This window comes from Bicyclus anynana, chromosome 8 (assembly GCF_947172395.1).
Source record: "Bicyclus anynana chromosome 8, ilBicAnyn1.1, whole genome shotgun sequence".
Classification (NCBI taxonomy): domain Eukaryota; kingdom Metazoa; phylum Arthropoda; class Insecta; order Lepidoptera; family Nymphalidae; genus Bicyclus; species Bicyclus anynana.
Genome location: NC_069090.1, coordinates 11,956,027 through 11,973,463, shown reverse-complemented (window position 1 = coordinate 11,973,463; position 17,437 = coordinate 11,956,027). Strand labels below are relative to the sequence as shown.

The 17,437-nt window shown below is 35.6% G+C and overlaps 1 long non-coding RNA gene across 1 annotated transcript in view; it reads right to left on the bottom strand.

The window, feature by feature from the left end:
* The window catches only part of LOC128198344 (uncharacterized), a 110,253-nt gene that overhangs the window by 27,050 nt on the left and 65,766 nt on the right, over window positions 1–17,437 (bottom strand). The gene's annotated exons all lie outside the window — the stretch shown is intronic.

Sequence of the window (17,437 nt, the reverse complement as noted above, 5' to 3'; positions counted from 1 at the left end):
TGGGGGGGAAGGACTACACGGGTGTGAAGTCGTGCGCGCAGGGAATCTCTACCCCCCTTTCGGCCCCCGCGGACCATCGGGAGTGTTACGAGCGAAAATGCCAAACTATAATCTATAGTTTGTAGGTACGCTTGAACCCACTTATCTAGGCAATTAATCGAATTATTTTCTGTATGGATAGTCCATTTATTGAGAAAAGCTACATAGGGACATTCTGCTACGATAATAGAAGATGGGGAAGCAATGATAGAATAAACAAAAACGGATAAAAGTATTCCTTTTTAGTAAGCACCACTTGTGTCACGTTGATGAATATCATAAGTATATAATGATTTATTTATTTTGCTATCATCATTTGCAATTGCACGTTGTAGAGTCAACATCTCCTGAGGATGCTCCGGTTTCGGGTTGAAACGTACGTAGAGAGTATTTTGTCGGACCTGGGTGACGTTGTCGCATGGGTTCGTCGACTTTTCGCGGATGATAGCAAAATAAATAATTCATTATATAATCATGATGAACTTCCGCAAAGTAACGCCTGCTTCTATCCAATGAATATTATAAGGATGAATAGAATACAGAAGGCTGGAGAGTATAAAACTAATTATCCTAGTAGATAATTCTCATTAAAGAATATATACTCCAAGAGGAAGAGGTCTACATATCTACATATCTACATGAAAACAAGCAGCAACATTATTTCCGCAAAAACAAAAAAGAAGAAATTTTTTTTTTTTTCAGTTTTACTGTTGTTACCCGGTATCGAACTCAGGATCATCTACCTATCGTTCCTTAGTTCTACACCACTGTCTAGTCCAAATGGTTATGTACAACTTAGTTGAAATTAATGTACGCTTACTGTCTGTATGTCCGAATACGAGTACCTCTAATCTCGTGTCCAAAAGTCGTTGTACTGAAGATTCGGCGCCTTGATTCTCATTTACAATCTTAAAACCTCAGAATACAGAAAACCACCAGAAGGAGTGATAGCGCAAAGAAGTGAAGCCATTTAAACTACACATTTTACGATTACTCACTCTGTGTTTGTCGTGTTGTTTGACGTGCTATACAGGTGACAAATTTAATTAAATTAAGCCGTCTTGTGCTATTCCTTCGTGTAAAAATGCCGTTGGTAAAAAAAAGAAACTGAATAGGATCACATTTCACGTGTAAGTAGCACAAATAAATATTCTTATGTTAAAATAATGAATAATTTTTACGTGAATTTAGTTGTCATAGAAACCGATGACTTCATTTTGTAAGTGTTGCCAATGTAATTGTTTTGATTTTCCCTACTTTTAATTTCAATTCAAGGATTTATTATTTATGTAAAATATTAATCAACTAAATAGGTAGGCATAGGTTCCGGCAATTAAGTTGAAATAAAATTGTGGTAATCAGCGCAGATAAAGAAAGTGTAAAATAATCTTAAAGCTTTAAAATTTTACAAAAAACAATGGCGTGCTATATTATAATAAGTTCGTTCGTTCTTGTCTGTTTGTGTGTTTGTTTGCACATTTGTTTGTTTTCGTGTGCTTGTTTGGTCTTTTGTTTGTTCGTGTACCTACTTGTTTGCTTGTTTGTTTGAGCAAGAGGATTAAATAAAATATTTTTATCTTCAAAACACATTCTTAAAAGATATTAAACCAATTAAATGGCCTTATTTATACTTGAATTTTAAGAGACATAAAAATTAGAGAAATAAGACGAGATAATAATAACTGTGCACGCGATTGAAATACATATTTATAATAATAATATAATATAATTATATGGAATATATAAAATTATTATTGTAAATATGTATTTCTTTAGTTTGTTAGTTGATAAGTTTTATAATTACCGTCTTATTATATCTATTATTTATTTGTCCTTGTCTTAAATTTTTTAGAGTTCATTTTCTTGCTGACTCTTAGCAATCACTAGAAAACCGGTCCCACTGTTTTTATTATTTACCATACAAGTTAACATTTAATGTGATGAACTGTACACTTATTGTTTTCCTTTTAACATTATAAATTTTTACCACAAAATAGGGAAAAATTTAACAGCCTCATGTACTAGCAACATTACGCGGGTGAGAATTGCGACGAGTGCAGGCTGTTGTGTACAATTTTTGGACACACTGCGCACTATAGAATGACATCTAAACGTGGCTTCTGGTGGTTTTCTGTATTCTGAGCTTAAAACAAACTAAACTCCGCACGGACGATGTAACGAACCAATGCACCAACGTTATGTCAAAGATATTTATGTCATGAAGTCCCGTGTCATCAATAGACCTTTTGCGTGTATTGTCAAGTAACGTGAATAGTCTTTCTATCCGCCAGTAGAAAGACCATCAAATTTGACTAAGTAGGATATTTATTTAAAGTAAAAGTGTAAATAGCAAATGTTTCTGAAATTAAATTCAAAAAATTTAACCTCTGAAAATTCCGCGACGTATGCTACTGTAATTGTAATACGTAAATAATGATCGAAATTAAAAAAAAATGTATTACCTCAAGTGTGACCGTTATGGTCACACTTAAGGTAATACATTTTTTTGACATGTATGTCCGCTATATGTATTAAATCTAAGGAAGTATAGTAAACAATTATTATTTGACGTTATTGTAAGTAAATAAAATTGTATTTACTAAAACTTCTAACCAATTTAAGCTATAGTGTACTTGGAGAAAAGTTCTAAAAAAAAGTCCGCGGGAATATTATACTCGTATCAACGAGTGTATCCTAACGACAATTCACATTTATCATTTTTATTTTCCAACTTTCGATGTTTCGATATGAACATAAATAATACTTAGCCACACGATTTCTACTATAAACAGACCATTGTTTAGGGTCAAGCAAAACAAATACGGGTCGTTAGTGGTAAATAAAAAGAAGTTATACAACTTCTTAAATTATAAAACTTCTTTTTACAATTTTAGAAAAAACAATAAATTAAAAGCTAAAATATTAAAATGTACCAAAAAAAACAAAAGGATTATTGCGCCCCTTTTCCCACGAAACGGAAATTTTATGTGCATAATGTAACAACTTTCGATGTTACGAAATGTACATAAATAATACTTTTCTACCCGATTTCTACTATAAACAGACCATTGTTTTGCTCCAGCGAAGCCAATGAAAGTCGTTAGTTTGGTAAATAAAAAGAAGTTGTACAACTTCTAAAATCATTTAATTTATTTTTTTAATTTTAGAAAAAACAACAAATTAAGTGCTAAAAAATTAAAATGTACCGAAAAGTTACAACGGATATTATTGTGCCCCTTTTCCACGAAACGGAAATTTGAACGGATTACTACGACATTACTGGCATACGAGCTTTACGCCACAAATGTTATATTATAATCAGTAATTTTAAAACCGTTCTAAATATGAGCCACGAAGGTTATATTATAATAAGTAAATTTAAAACGCTTCTAAATTTAAATTTTGTTAAGTATCTGATTACAACTCAGCCTTGTTTCATATTCTTCATTGGTTTACGTCTTTTTTTTCTTGATTATTTTATTATAATTTGTAAAATTATAACATTTACTTTATTAAATATAATTAAATTAGGTAATTGTACATCCCATAAAAGTAAACACATTTTTAATAAAAAATTTTCAGGCCTACATTGTTTTCAAAATACTATAGAATAGATAATATTCCGTTTATTGTAAAATAAAATTTTGCAACGTAGGAGGAAATTTGATGTATCCACGTATTTTTTAAAAAATACTCCACTTTACCAAAAATAAATGTAGCAAACACGTCGCAAACGTGACATGAAAGCATAACGCAATATGCAAAACATTTGGTCACCCTGCCTTTTATCCCCTATTTGTATGAACACAGGTAGGTCAGGCCTTTCAGCCTAGAAAAATGTTTTTCACCGTCAATCTATTTAATGCGAAGGTTGTATAAAATATAGGCCTTTTAGGGGAAAGCAGAAACATTTTATAAAGTAACAGAAGTCTGAGGCGGAGTGTTCCTTTTGCAGCTTTGTCCCAAAACAATGAGTATGTTTTAATCTTTTGACTGGTTACGATAAGTTATATGTTGTAATTATAATGATGTTCTTTTATTTAGTTGAGTATTGGTAATGGGTAGATATTTTCTTTCGAGATGTGTTAGTTCTCTAGCCTTGCTAATTTCCTCGTATGTGCATTTTAAACAGTATTTTATTTGTTGAGAAGACATCGTGATCGTGATCTCAAGATCTGTGTTCTTTCTCATCATATCAGCCGATGTACGTCCACTGCAGGACAATTGGCCTTTTTTAGGGACTTCCAAACATCACGATCCTGAGCCGCCTGCATTCAACGAATCCCTGCGACACGCTTGATATGTCGACAGTTCACCCGGAAACGGGAACCCCACGTGGTTCCCGGAAACGGGAACCACGTGGTTGAAATATATTAATATGTTGATTACAGTAAATAAATATATTCACTGTACTATAAGACGAATATCTAAGCATTCCATGAATTCACCGTGCGGTTGTCGGGTCCATCGCTTGCCAGAGAGAAAACCTCCGAGCAGAGCTCTGGAGTTTTGACCAATAGGCGTAGCATATACCTACGCGTACCTTTTAGCGAGTAACGTAAAATACACGTGAATTCTCCCAAAGAACAATTATTTTGATACAGTTGAACGGAACAAATGAAAAGCGACGGGATGTAGGTCAGATGAATATTGTTTTCTTTCGTTCGTTACTAGTTACTAGTTTTGCATAATACAGTTGATTTCGCGATATACAATATTTGTAACTACAGAAGAGTAAACTGAACTACTAAAACTTTGTGGAATTTAGTTGCATTAATTTCTATGTAGTACATCCCACTGGATATGACCTCTGCCTCCGATTCCGGAGGGTGTGGGTCCGAATCCAATCCAGGTATGTACCTCCAACTTTTCAGTTGTGTGCATTTTAAGAAATTTAATATCACGTGTCTCAAACGGTGAAGGAAAACATCGTGAGGAAACCTGCATCCCAGAGAATTTTCTTAATTCTCTGCGTATGTGAAGTCTGCCAATCCGCATTGGGCCAGCGTGGTGGACTATTGGCCTAACCCCTCTCATTCAGAGAGGAGACTCGAGCTCAGCAGTGAGCCTAATATGGGTTGATAACAAACATCTCTACGTACCTACCTACCTGTTATTTTATAGTATACCCTTCTAATATTATTTGCAAACTTGCTTTTTAGTATACCTAGTTTAGCATATCTAAGAACAATATATACTAAGCAATGGGAAATTTTCATATTAAAGTATATTTCAAAGATGTAAATGGCAGAGCATCATAATATAAAACATAATTATTGTATATCTCTCTGTATTGTAAGGAGTAGCATGAAAATCCACAGCCCAATTTCTACACGAAATCGTACCGGAACGCTAAATCGCTTAGCGGTACGTCTTTGCGGCTAGGGTGGTAATTAGCCACAGTTGAAGCTGGTGGGGCCAGTCAGACCTGGACCAATTAAGAAAACCTCAATCGGCCCAGTCGGGCATCGATACCAGGACCTCCGTCTTGTAAATCCACCGCGCATACCACTGTGCTACGGAGGCCGTCAAAATTGAGAGTCAGATTAGAGAAAGGAAGAGTCAATTAAATTGCTTTACATTGCGTTTATAGTAGAAGTGAGGATGGACAAGCAAAATCTCCCAGCAATAAATTTTCGTCAACATCGAAAAAGGGTGAAGTGAGAATTACAATGGAACACTTTCAGATAACTCTTTCACTGATCGTAGTGTTGCGTAGATGAAATTGTTGTTTATTTAGGGCCCCTCAATCCCTTTGGGCTCTACCACTGGGCCTTTCACCGCTTAAGCCTTGAGTTTCCGAGCTTATAGGGGCTTAATTTAACTAGCGGCGGTCATGCGAAGCCTAACAAACATTACCTTCTTTGACCTTTAAGTTCATAGCCCCCGGTGGGAAGGAATAAGTTTGACATGTTTGTCTTTCTGTGTGTCCGAGTGAATGTTTGTGTTGTAGCAACACTTGTTCTAGTTACCTATTACACTATAAATCATTTCATTATTATCAAATACAAAATTATGAGGTAACAAAAATTAAAAAATTTGCGAGTTTAGACCTAATTTTTTTAAATCGGTTGAAAATAATGATCAGCCTATTAATGATAATGAAGAAACCAAAAATATTTTTTCAATAATTTTGATTGACTTATTGCAAATCAGTGATATCTAAGTAGACAATAATAATTAACATCTTTCAAAATTGTATTAAATACTTGACAATTCGAAGTAAAACCACTATTTTTATTTAAGTAAAATAACACACATACCTACTTTATAAACTTTTCGGCAGTTATATACTTTATATGTGTTTTTTCAAATAAAATATTTTCAAAAAAAAAAATTAACTGACTTCAAAATTACAAAAATAAACTAAAAAGCGAAAAATAACATCGTATGTGCTACCTTCTCATCACTTTGAAGGCGGTACAAAGCCAGTGGCGTATTAATTAAAGCCGTTTCTGAAAGAACCACGGAATAGTCTTTAAATTCTAAAAGTTAATGATTTAATCGGCTTTACTGTGTTGGCACCGCCTTCAAAGTGATCAGAAGGTAGCACATACGATGTTATTTTTTGCTTTTTAGTTTATTTTTGTGATTTTAAAGTAAAGTTCAATTTTTTTGTAAAAAAAGATTTTATTTTTCTCTTTTTAGTGTGTCCTAGCATTTAATTTTCATAGAAATCGGTGTAGTAATTTTGTGTTAAAATGAAAATAACGAACTGGCCCGTACTCCTTTAAACATTTTTGCAAAGAACCAAGTCACAAAATTAAGCAATCCAAGCAAACTTATAACAGTGTACTCTGAGCTTCCGCTTGGATTGGGTGAATAAAAATTAATAGTGACTGTAAATACAGACTCGGATTCAAATGACTTTTGTACGAGTAAGCAAGAAAAGGTATTGAAATATATACAACGAGTATCTTTAACTGGTATTGTCTGGGGAAGTTCTACTCCACTCATATTTCTCTCTTGCCGTTATTGAGAATACAAAAAAACGTTTTTTTTTTGTATGGATATCGTTAAGTTGATTGAAAACCGGGTCGTCCGTCGCAAGTGATACTTTATAAAGTTAAGTACTAAGATGTGTCTACTTCTTTGTATACAGGGTGCTGGGGAGTATTTCCCATATATTTTTTACAGCAAATTAATTAAAAATGTTCAAGGAACATGTGTTCTAAAATTAATATTTTCTGGTTAAATAATAATATTTCTTTAGTGAATTGATTTTAATATGTGCCCCTTTTGTACTTCTTTTTATATAACCCCAGAGATAGCTCTGGGGTTATATTTTTTACCGAAAATTAATTTAAAATGTTCAAAGAACATGTGTTCTAAAATTAATATTTTCGTGTTAAATAATAATATTTCTTTAGTAAATAGATTTTTAAATGTGCCCCTTATCAATATAATTATGACGTAGCCAAGTTTTACGTTATTTAAGATATAGGATAGTTGAAGGTTTGTGTTACATGGATACTCGGAATTATTTTAATTAGTTTGTATGAAAACATAAAAGTTTTTATTTATTATTAAAAAAAAATTAGTCATGCAGTTCGGCTCCTGTATGTGGACTCGGACCTTGAAATTATGGGTACTCCCGAGCACTCTGTATATCCGACCACTATATTATTATTACTAGTAGATGCCGCATTCCACCCGCGTGGTTCCCGTTCCCGTAGTAATACAGGGATAAAATATAGCATATAGCTTTCCTCGATAAATGGGCTATCTGACACTAAAAGAATTTTTGAAATTGGACCAGTAGTTCTTGAGATTAGCGCTTTCAATCAAACAAACAAACTCTTCAGTTTTATAATATTAGTATTGATTATTAGGAATCCATCGACTACTTACTCAAAAGTAGCCCATGGATTAAGTTAATACATTACCACTACATTTTATTTCTATGTAAGATTAATGGCTATACAAGACTCTCAACAAAATATGTTTTAACTTCAGCATTAAGTTATGAAAAATTTCTTTAAAAACATAAACGAAATGAAAATAACATTCGAATATTTTCTACTTAAAAATGTTGATTAAGCAAGCCAACCTGTTAAGAAAGTATTGAATTGGAATTATTCAACTATCTTTTTTAATAGATTTGGTTGGAGGGTTTTCAAAATTTTAAATTGTCATCCATACGCAGTACCATACACTGTCGTTTCTTTTACAGTACAGTTTCGTTTTTATTTCGTATGTGTATGAAATAAATGATGTTATTGTCCCACGGATAATAAAGTAATATAATACAAGCACTTAATAATTATGTTTTTTTTTTATTCTTCACAAGTTAGCCCTTAACTACAATTTCACCTGATGGTAAGTGATGATGCAGTCTAAGATGGAAGCGGGCTAACTTGTTAGGAGGAGGATGAAAATCCACACCCCTTTCGGTTTCTACACGGCATCGTATCGCTTGGCGGTACGTCGTTACCGGTAGGGTGGTAACTAGCCACGGCCGAAGTCTCCCACCAGCCAGACCTGGACAAATTTAGAAAATCTCAATCTGCCTAGCCGGGGATCGAACCCAGGACCTCCGTTTTGTAAATCCACCGCGCATACCACTGCGCCACGGAGGCCGTCAAAAATGTTCTGTGGCGTCACGCATGTTCACGTGTATTTCCCGAACCAAACACAAAAGTCGTCGGAATGTCAATCTGGAAAGATTAATATTTTCCATCTATCGGATTCCCGACCGGGCTTTTACTGCACGTTCGAGGCTAAATCGTGTTGCAGTTTTGTTCTGCGTTCGATTTTGGACGATAAAATTCACTTCCTTTGCTTGGTCTGACAATACTACGATTCCCGGATAAACGGTGGTACAAATAGCAAACTGTCGATTCGGCCCGAATCCTCGTGTGAACTGACGGAATTGAATAGCGAATCGTACACGGTGGACGTCGCTACACCGATTTCGGACACTGGAAAAAAAATAATCCCAAACTGAATAGATTTCATACGTGTCGTGCTAGAGGACTGAGAACTTGTGTTGGCTAGACCTACCTTATTTTATAAAAGGTAAAAGCTAACTATGGGCCTCATAAGAAGACTCAGAGTCACACAGCGGGCGATGGAACGCGCTATGTTAGGAGTATCTCTGCGTGATCGAATCAGGACCAAATGAGGAGATCCGCAGAAGAACCAAAGTCACCGACATAGCTCAACGAGTTGCGAAGCTGAAGTGGCAATGGCGAGGCACATAGTTCGAAGAGCCGAATGACGTTGGGACTCCAAAGTGCTGGAACAGCGACCCCGCACCAGGTAGACTGACGACATTAAGCGAGTCGCAGGGATTCGCTGGATGCAGGCGGCTCAGTATCGTGATGTTTGGAAGTCCCTACAAAAGGCCTATGTCCTGCAGTGGACGTCCATCGTTTGATATGATGATGATGATGAAAATCTTGGCATTCCACGCTCCTACCATACATAAATATAGTTAGCAACTACGAGTATGGTTATTAATGGTGGCTTCGGAGGGTTTCAAGGGACAATCATCCAAGTACAAAGCGTATTTTTGTTATACCTTCCTCGGCGGCTACCCTTCAAAAACACCGATTAAAATCAAACTATAAGAGTATCTTACGAAGAGTTGTCACAAAGCTAAGATTCTTTGGCAACTGGAGACATGATTCCTTCATGATATCATGATAATATCAAAAAAATACGCACATACTTGTACATTTTTTTCATATACACGCCTTTAACACGGCAACCATTGTTTTCAATTTCATGTCTTTCTCCTTTCCTTTTCTTTATCTTTTTCTCTTATGAGTCTATCCAAGAAGTCGAGTTATTTGCCGTTTCCAACATTGTGGGTACGAGGTTTTCTTTCGAAATATTACTCATTTTCGCACAAAGCTTTTCTCTGTCTTTACTCAACCTTACACACTGTAGTATTGTGTGCAATGCATTGTCCGTTTCACTGTAGTACATACATAACTTCTGGTCCTTAGAACCTGCTACCTTCATAATCCACCAAGGTCCTGACTTCATAATTGGATAAGGTCCATACTTACATATTGTAGGAGCATAGGCTGACAAACTTTCCGTCTTTATAAAATTAGGTAAGTCTAGCTTATGCAGGCTCGTAGTTCATAGCAGAAACTGACAATTTAGGAAACTTTGTACAAGTTTGCTTGCACTTGTCCGGCGTTCAACGAGTTAGTTCCTGTTATTTAAGAGACGTAGTTACGTCAGCAAGATTTTGAACGTAGTACAGCTGTTTGAGCAACGTGTAACATTTAAATTTTGTAACATTTCTCGTACCTATAGCAAATAATTTAAAGTTTAATAATACCGAGAAATACTGATACACTTTAAAAATTCTTTTACCTAATACATCGCGTGGGTTGTAAATCTTTACAAGAGGCCTGTATTGGACGTTTATCGGCTGATAATAATCATGATGACGATGATAGGAGATAGCTTGGCAAGTTTGTTCGTATCACGCCCGATGGTCCGCGCGGTCCTGGAGGGGGTAGCGATGCCCCGCGCAGTCCTTCCCTCTGTTCCGCGCACGCGACTTCACACCCGCGCAGTCCTTTCCCCCGTCGCCCGCATATCATAGAAGTGTCATCGACGAACTTGCCAGGCTATATATTAAAAGATAGTATAAAAATCACCGCAATATTAAAAAAGGTATAAAATTTATTACTTATTCCCTTATTTAAAAAACTTCGTCTATTTAATAATTCATAATTAATATTACATAAACAAAATATTCGTGAAAAACATAAACTATGGCTAATTATTAAAATATAAGATGCTATATATCACCAATAATTGTTAGAAATCCCCCCAATAACAATTCTTATGTATTACTGTTAGTTACAAAAAAAGGATAGCTTATATCATGATTACTATAGAAAAAAACTCGTATACTAACTGGTTCTGAACACACACAGGGTTATATGTAATAATGGTATTTTAAATGTAACGCAGAAAACGCAATAATTCATAATTTACAAATAATAAATAACTCGTAAGAACCCTTAGGGTAGGAACATTTTTCAAATTTATATGGGACGAACTTCAAGGTATTCCCCAATCCTATAAAAATCCGACTAATCTGTATATACTTAAACTAATCGGTTGTCGATAGTAGAACGTGGTCTATGGTCCAAGGTATGTGGAAAATCATTGCCACTTTAAATCGCCTCTACAATAGCTACTTTGTGCCCCTAGACATAGTACTATTTTGTATTCTGTGGCAGGGGTGTTAAGCCTCTTGTGTTGATCTCTGAGTTGGCATACACAGATCCAAACCAACACATCACAACGCAGAAATTTAGACCCTGTGATATGGCGCTCCGGTGACGTCACGGCAAACTACGCCGGGCTTATGCGTGTCAACCTAAAGGTTAATAAACTCGAGCCAAATCTATAAGTTGGCCTATTTCTGAAAGCCTCTTCCACTTATCTTTGCTATCCAAACATATCCTATAGATGTTAATCTAATATATTTAAATGAGTGATTCTTGTATATCTATTACAGAATAAGGAATGATACAGAATGAGTATATACAGCAGCGTGGTGAGGCCGGTGAAATCCATAAAAACCAAACGTCACGCGTCTCCTTGACATCCCATATACAAACTTTTTCATAATTTTTATTTCAAGGTTTAACAAAAAAAATATGTAAATTGATATGCATAATAGACTAATAATTCAATTGCCTATAAAAAAATTCTTCATCTTATTTTTTTTAGTTTTTGTAAACAGTTTTTAAAATAGTTAAAAAAAATTCTTGAATGATATTAAAATTACTCATGTAACGTGTCGAACTGAATCGAGAATTTATTAGTTTTGAATTAAAATTTGGAATTATTGCATCCCTGCCGTGTTTCGTACGCTCTATCTGCCTGTTATTCTTTATTCTGCGATATCTATATAGATTATGTAGGGTTATACAGGATGCGATGATGAGGGATTGGTTTTTAACGATATTAGTATTTTTTTTTTGGAAAATCAGAATTTCCACAAATATTTATAAAATATTTTAAAAAACGTCTTCTCATACATTTTTGCATACTTGAATTTATTAGCAAACTGATTCTTTTAAACTTTAAAGTTAGATTCATGATGATACATGAAATATGATTAAAAGGAAACTGCCGATGGGTATATTCATCATTAGCACGTTGAGCACGAGTCTCCTCTCAGAATGAAAAAGGTTAGGCCTTAGTCCACCACGCTGGCCAAACGCGGATTGACAGACTTCACACAAGTAGAGAGTTAAGGAAATTCTCAGGTAAGCAGGTTTCCACACGATTTTCACCCTTCACCTTTCTGCCCAGATATTGAATATATTTAAGAAAAATATTGTCTCCGTATCATTGGATGAGTCTTTTAACTTAGTTCAGCACTCTGTACAGACGAACTTTTCTTTTCAATTACAGAAAAACTCATCAGGCTATCGTTCCCCGCTTTTGAAGGAGCATCATTTACAATTAAAGCATCCCTCGCAAAAGATAGGATATTAAACGTCAAACCAAAAAGGGTCGCAGCCAGCGAACACAGAAAAGCACAGCGAGCGCTGCCGTACCGTAATTGAATAATTCCGCTAACGAAATGAAACTGTTAAGGAGTGGAAATTCTCAGACAATTCCCTCCAGCTAGATGCATAAAGAATTTTATCGAGCCCCTTCAAGGATATTAAATTATATTCTGGATGAGTGCGCTATTGATAAGGTGCTTTTTCTGTCGCTTTATAACAAAATGCTACTTTATTAAAGCGAAGTTTGCTTTAAGTAGACGATTATGAGTAAAGACCCCAAGTCTTTGGAACTAGTCGGTTTACTTAAACAAAGTTATGAACATGCTTAAATTCAAATTTCCCCGTATGCCTTTTTCAGTGAAAACCACAAAGCGTCTTGAGAATTTCCACCTCTGAACGCGCATACAAAGCGTTTTGCTGCCAAACATTTATACCTTTGAGGCGTTATATTCTTTTCATACTTATGTAATATTAATACACATTTTTTTACATTTCCATCTGTACATTTTATTTTGAACCCGCGTGATTCCCATTCCCATAAGAACACGGGGATAATATGTACCATATAGCCTTCCTCGATAAATAGGCTATCCTACACTAAAAGAATTTTTCAAATCGGACCAGTTAGTTCCTGAGATTAGCGCGTTCAATCAAACAAACTCTTCAGCTTTATAATATTAGTTTAGATTTTTACTATATCACTTTCGTTCAGTAACTTTCATTGAAGCAACAATATAAGCTCTTTAATTTTCTGTCTCATATTTCGTAGTAGGAAATTCTCATGGATGTATCAACTGGTTATAATCCGTTCATCGTCCACAAAGCTAATCATATGATATCATCTGCGTCGTTTGCTCATATCAACGTTTATAATTAAAAGACTCATGTTGCGGCCATACTTGTATGAGAAATCAAACCTTCGCCCAGCTATTAATTTTTTCATTAGATCTTTAATAAACTTAATAGCGACGTTATTAACCTATAACCTTAATAACAGATCATAAATGTCAATAACAAGACTACGAAAGCGGATACACTCTCGGACAGCTTTTCTATATTAAAACCTGATAATAATTATGTTTTCTAATAATATGTCGGCTCCAGCGGTCCTAGATAACAGATATCTTAAATAATAATATAAATTTTTCTCCTGACCAAAAGAGATCAAAAGAGATATTAACTTATCAGCCGACAGACGTCCTAGACATAGACCTCGGTCTCGAGCCGCGAGCATCCAGCTGCTTCCTGAAACCCGCTTGATGTCCTGCTTGTTTTGAAGGCGGTGCCGTTAATATCATTAACATATTTTAATGATATTAACGGCACCGTCTCCAACGCTATTATACAGCACTACATATTTGGCTTAACAACCGACCGTGAGACCTGACATTCAAACAAAAAAAAACATATCGGTGCAAAGAAAATAATAGATTCTGACAAATTGAGAACCTTCTCCTTTTTTGAAGTCGAAGCAAGTATCCCTAAAATATCTACGAAAATAATTGTAATAACTACTAATGTTACAGGTCAGTAAACATTCATTTAATAGCATAATTTCCGGAATGAGAATAGGTAGGTAGATTTCATTTATTACAGCCGCTACTATCTGCTGGACCATCGAATGGATTTAAATGTGGTATTCATTATTCTCGGGAGCATTGTTTGACAAAAATTTCGGCATTATAAACGTTGAATGAATGTTTTGTATGAAATTAGCTTTCGCCAACGGAAAAGTTCTATAATAATATTATCTTCATTTGCATCGTGAATTTTTGTGTGCTCATTTCTTGAATCATAATGTTCTTTGTCTTTTTATATTTTGTTGATTTTTGGGATCTTTGTCATGTTCAACGAGGCGAATATCTTGTTGTCGAATAAAAATCTTTATGATGTTGTGTATCAGTTCTGTGTGATATTCCGTAAAGACTGTGAACTTGTTATTTCATGCAAGTGTTTGTACCCGATGTCGATCCTATCTCTGATTTCAATAAGCCATGATTTTACCTTGTTTTTCTGTGTTATGTTATTGCCTTCCATTCATCGCTCTTATCTCAACTTTTAGTTACTGGGATTCTACTTTTTTATTTATGCATAGGTATGTTGTAATGTAAATCCGTAAGATTATTTTAAAAACGAAAACTGTTCGTATATCCATTTTTTTACAGTAACAATTGACGGACCAAGGTAAGGAATATAACATGTCCTATAAACTGTAACCCTGTGTTCATAAACCTAAGACATATGTGCCCGTAATTACACTAAGCTATACAACCAACCATGTCCTTCAGCAATATCGCAATAGTAATAAGTACTTCCCATCCATACTGGAGCAATGTGGTGAGTCTCAGCTCTATACTTATCCCCTCTCCTATAAGGAGGTAGCTAAACATTAATACGTCTGACGAGCTCTATCTCAAAAAAGTCTACTACGCTTACCATTAAATACTGGCGTCAGCATTGGTAAGCGTTAGCTTAAGTTCTTTATATTGTGCGGGTAGTACCAACTCAAAAAACAAAACAGAAAATCATTTCTTATTCACAGTTAGTTACATACGCGCAAGTCTTGAGGAAAACAAAATATTCCATTGTTTTCCTACACCTTAGGCCGTCGGGCGATCGTTTTATTTCGAACTATTGCCCCAGAGTATTACATGTTTAATGTGCACAGGTCCCACATCGAGTTGAATTTACGGGCATCGTGTTGTCGGAAAGGAAGGCTTTTGCGCGTCTCTTGATAATACTGAGCTAAAGTAGCAGTTTATTGACGAGGCGTAACTTAACAGGACAAATAATAATACTACACAGATGTGCCTCACATTAGTTAGTAGACATACAGGACAGATTTTGTGTCAGGGCCGGATTACCGAGGTTAGAGGCTCTCGCTAGTTTGTTTGAAAATTTGTTGTTGGAAGGTTGAACTGCAATGTTGTCCAAGTAGATCACCGATAATAGATAGCATGTTTTATAGTATATACCGATAATAAATGAAACTTTTCACCGCCTCAAATTTTTGCGACCATTTCTGTCGCATGTCACATAGTCCATATAGTCCACATACTCCACATAGTCCTCATAGTGCACAAATGTATAGCATTACAGCCGGCCGTGAAGTAAAAACGCTCGGCATAGCAGCCAAGGTCAATATGGTGGCGCCCATAGCGTCACTTGCCTTAAAAAACCACACAATGTCTTTTAGGGTTCCGTAGTCCACAAGGAACTCTCATAGTTTCGCCATGTCCGTCTGTCTGTCTGTTCGATCATCCTTCTGTCCTGACGCGGTTTAGCTCTGAAACTATTTAGTACCTACTACTAAAAAGTTGTAATTTAGCATGAGTACGGAATGATTTTAAAATTTATTGTACTACTTATCGTAAAATAAACCCTTTGAATATTTTTTTTTGGGGCGATTTTTTTCAACTCTCGTAGTGTGGGGTGTTGCTGGATAAGTATACGAAAATATTGTTAGAATGACAGCACCATTTTTCAATTGTTTCTGCATTATGAGGGTTAAACATCAATTATTTATTCTACGGAACCCTACACTAAGCGTGACCCGACACGAATAAAAACATTCTATAGGTTGCCTATGGTATAATATTGAAAGCTGTCTATATAATATATCGTCAAACCGTGTGAAACTCATCAACGCCAATATATTCCAGGTGAGTGGAAGTCATTTATTAGTTTGAACTAAGCGATGGACTATGGATATAGAATATGGGCACATAATAATTCCGGCCGGCTTTTAGATAGGCGATCGTATCAACTGCGGCGCATTGATGCATAAAATGAGTTTAATATCCAAACAAGGCCCACAGGCCCGAGGCATAACCGGAAAATATTGCATATTAAGATTGAATCCAAAAAATGGTCCACTACTACTTGAGAGTTAAACTGAGGAATATCAGACTTTATTGGGGGTAGGAAAAAAATATTATTTACTGACAGTAAACGAATGATTTATTGGATTCAATTGATTGAATAAATATTATAAGAGTGTAATATTAACTTAGGTACATCGTCTATTCTCAAAAAGATAATTTAGATTAACGATAGGTCTCGCTCCGGACCGACATACCTAAGTATAAGTATTAATTAATTAATACAGAGATATTAATTTCAGGACAAGATATTTAATTACTACGTACTATTAGGAAAACTGATCGTTATAGGTCGTTAACTATGGGCCTTATTAGAAGGCTCAAAATCACTCAATGGGCGATGGAGCGATCTATGCTTGGAGTTTCTCTGCGTGATTGAATCAGAAATGAGGAGAAAGTCTCCGACATAGCTCAGCAAGTCGCGAAGCTGAAGTGGCAATGGGCAGGCTACATAGTTCGAACAGCCGATGGACGTTGGGGTCCCAAGGTGCTGGAATGGCGACCCCGCACTGGGAAGCGTAGTGTTGGTCGACTAGGTAGACCGAGGACATTAAGCGGATTGCAGGAAACCACTGGATGCTGGCGGCTCGAGATCGTTATGCTTGGAGGTGCAAGAGGCCTATGTCCAGCAGTGGACATCCATCGGCTGATAATAATGATGATGATGATTAGGAAAACTGTTCCGAACAAAAAATTCACGTCGTCTAGCTGATTGAATTTTAAGTATATTTATATTTGGTGCAACGCTAAAACACAAATTAAGTTAGTCTTACCCCATACTATTTAAATATGCAGCTCTACGAGTAGATCGCTTAGTGAATTTTGTTTTCTCACGAAAGGCCTTAAGCGCCGTAGTTTAAGTGGTGCTTACGCGTTTAGCTCTATGTAGTAAGCTAGCAAGAAACTATGAATTGCGGCGATATCGCCGCAGTTGAACGGTACGTGCAGTGCATGCAGTCTTCTCTAGTATATAGTAACTCAATGGTAAATGATTGTCTAATTGGGTGATGGTTTATTTAT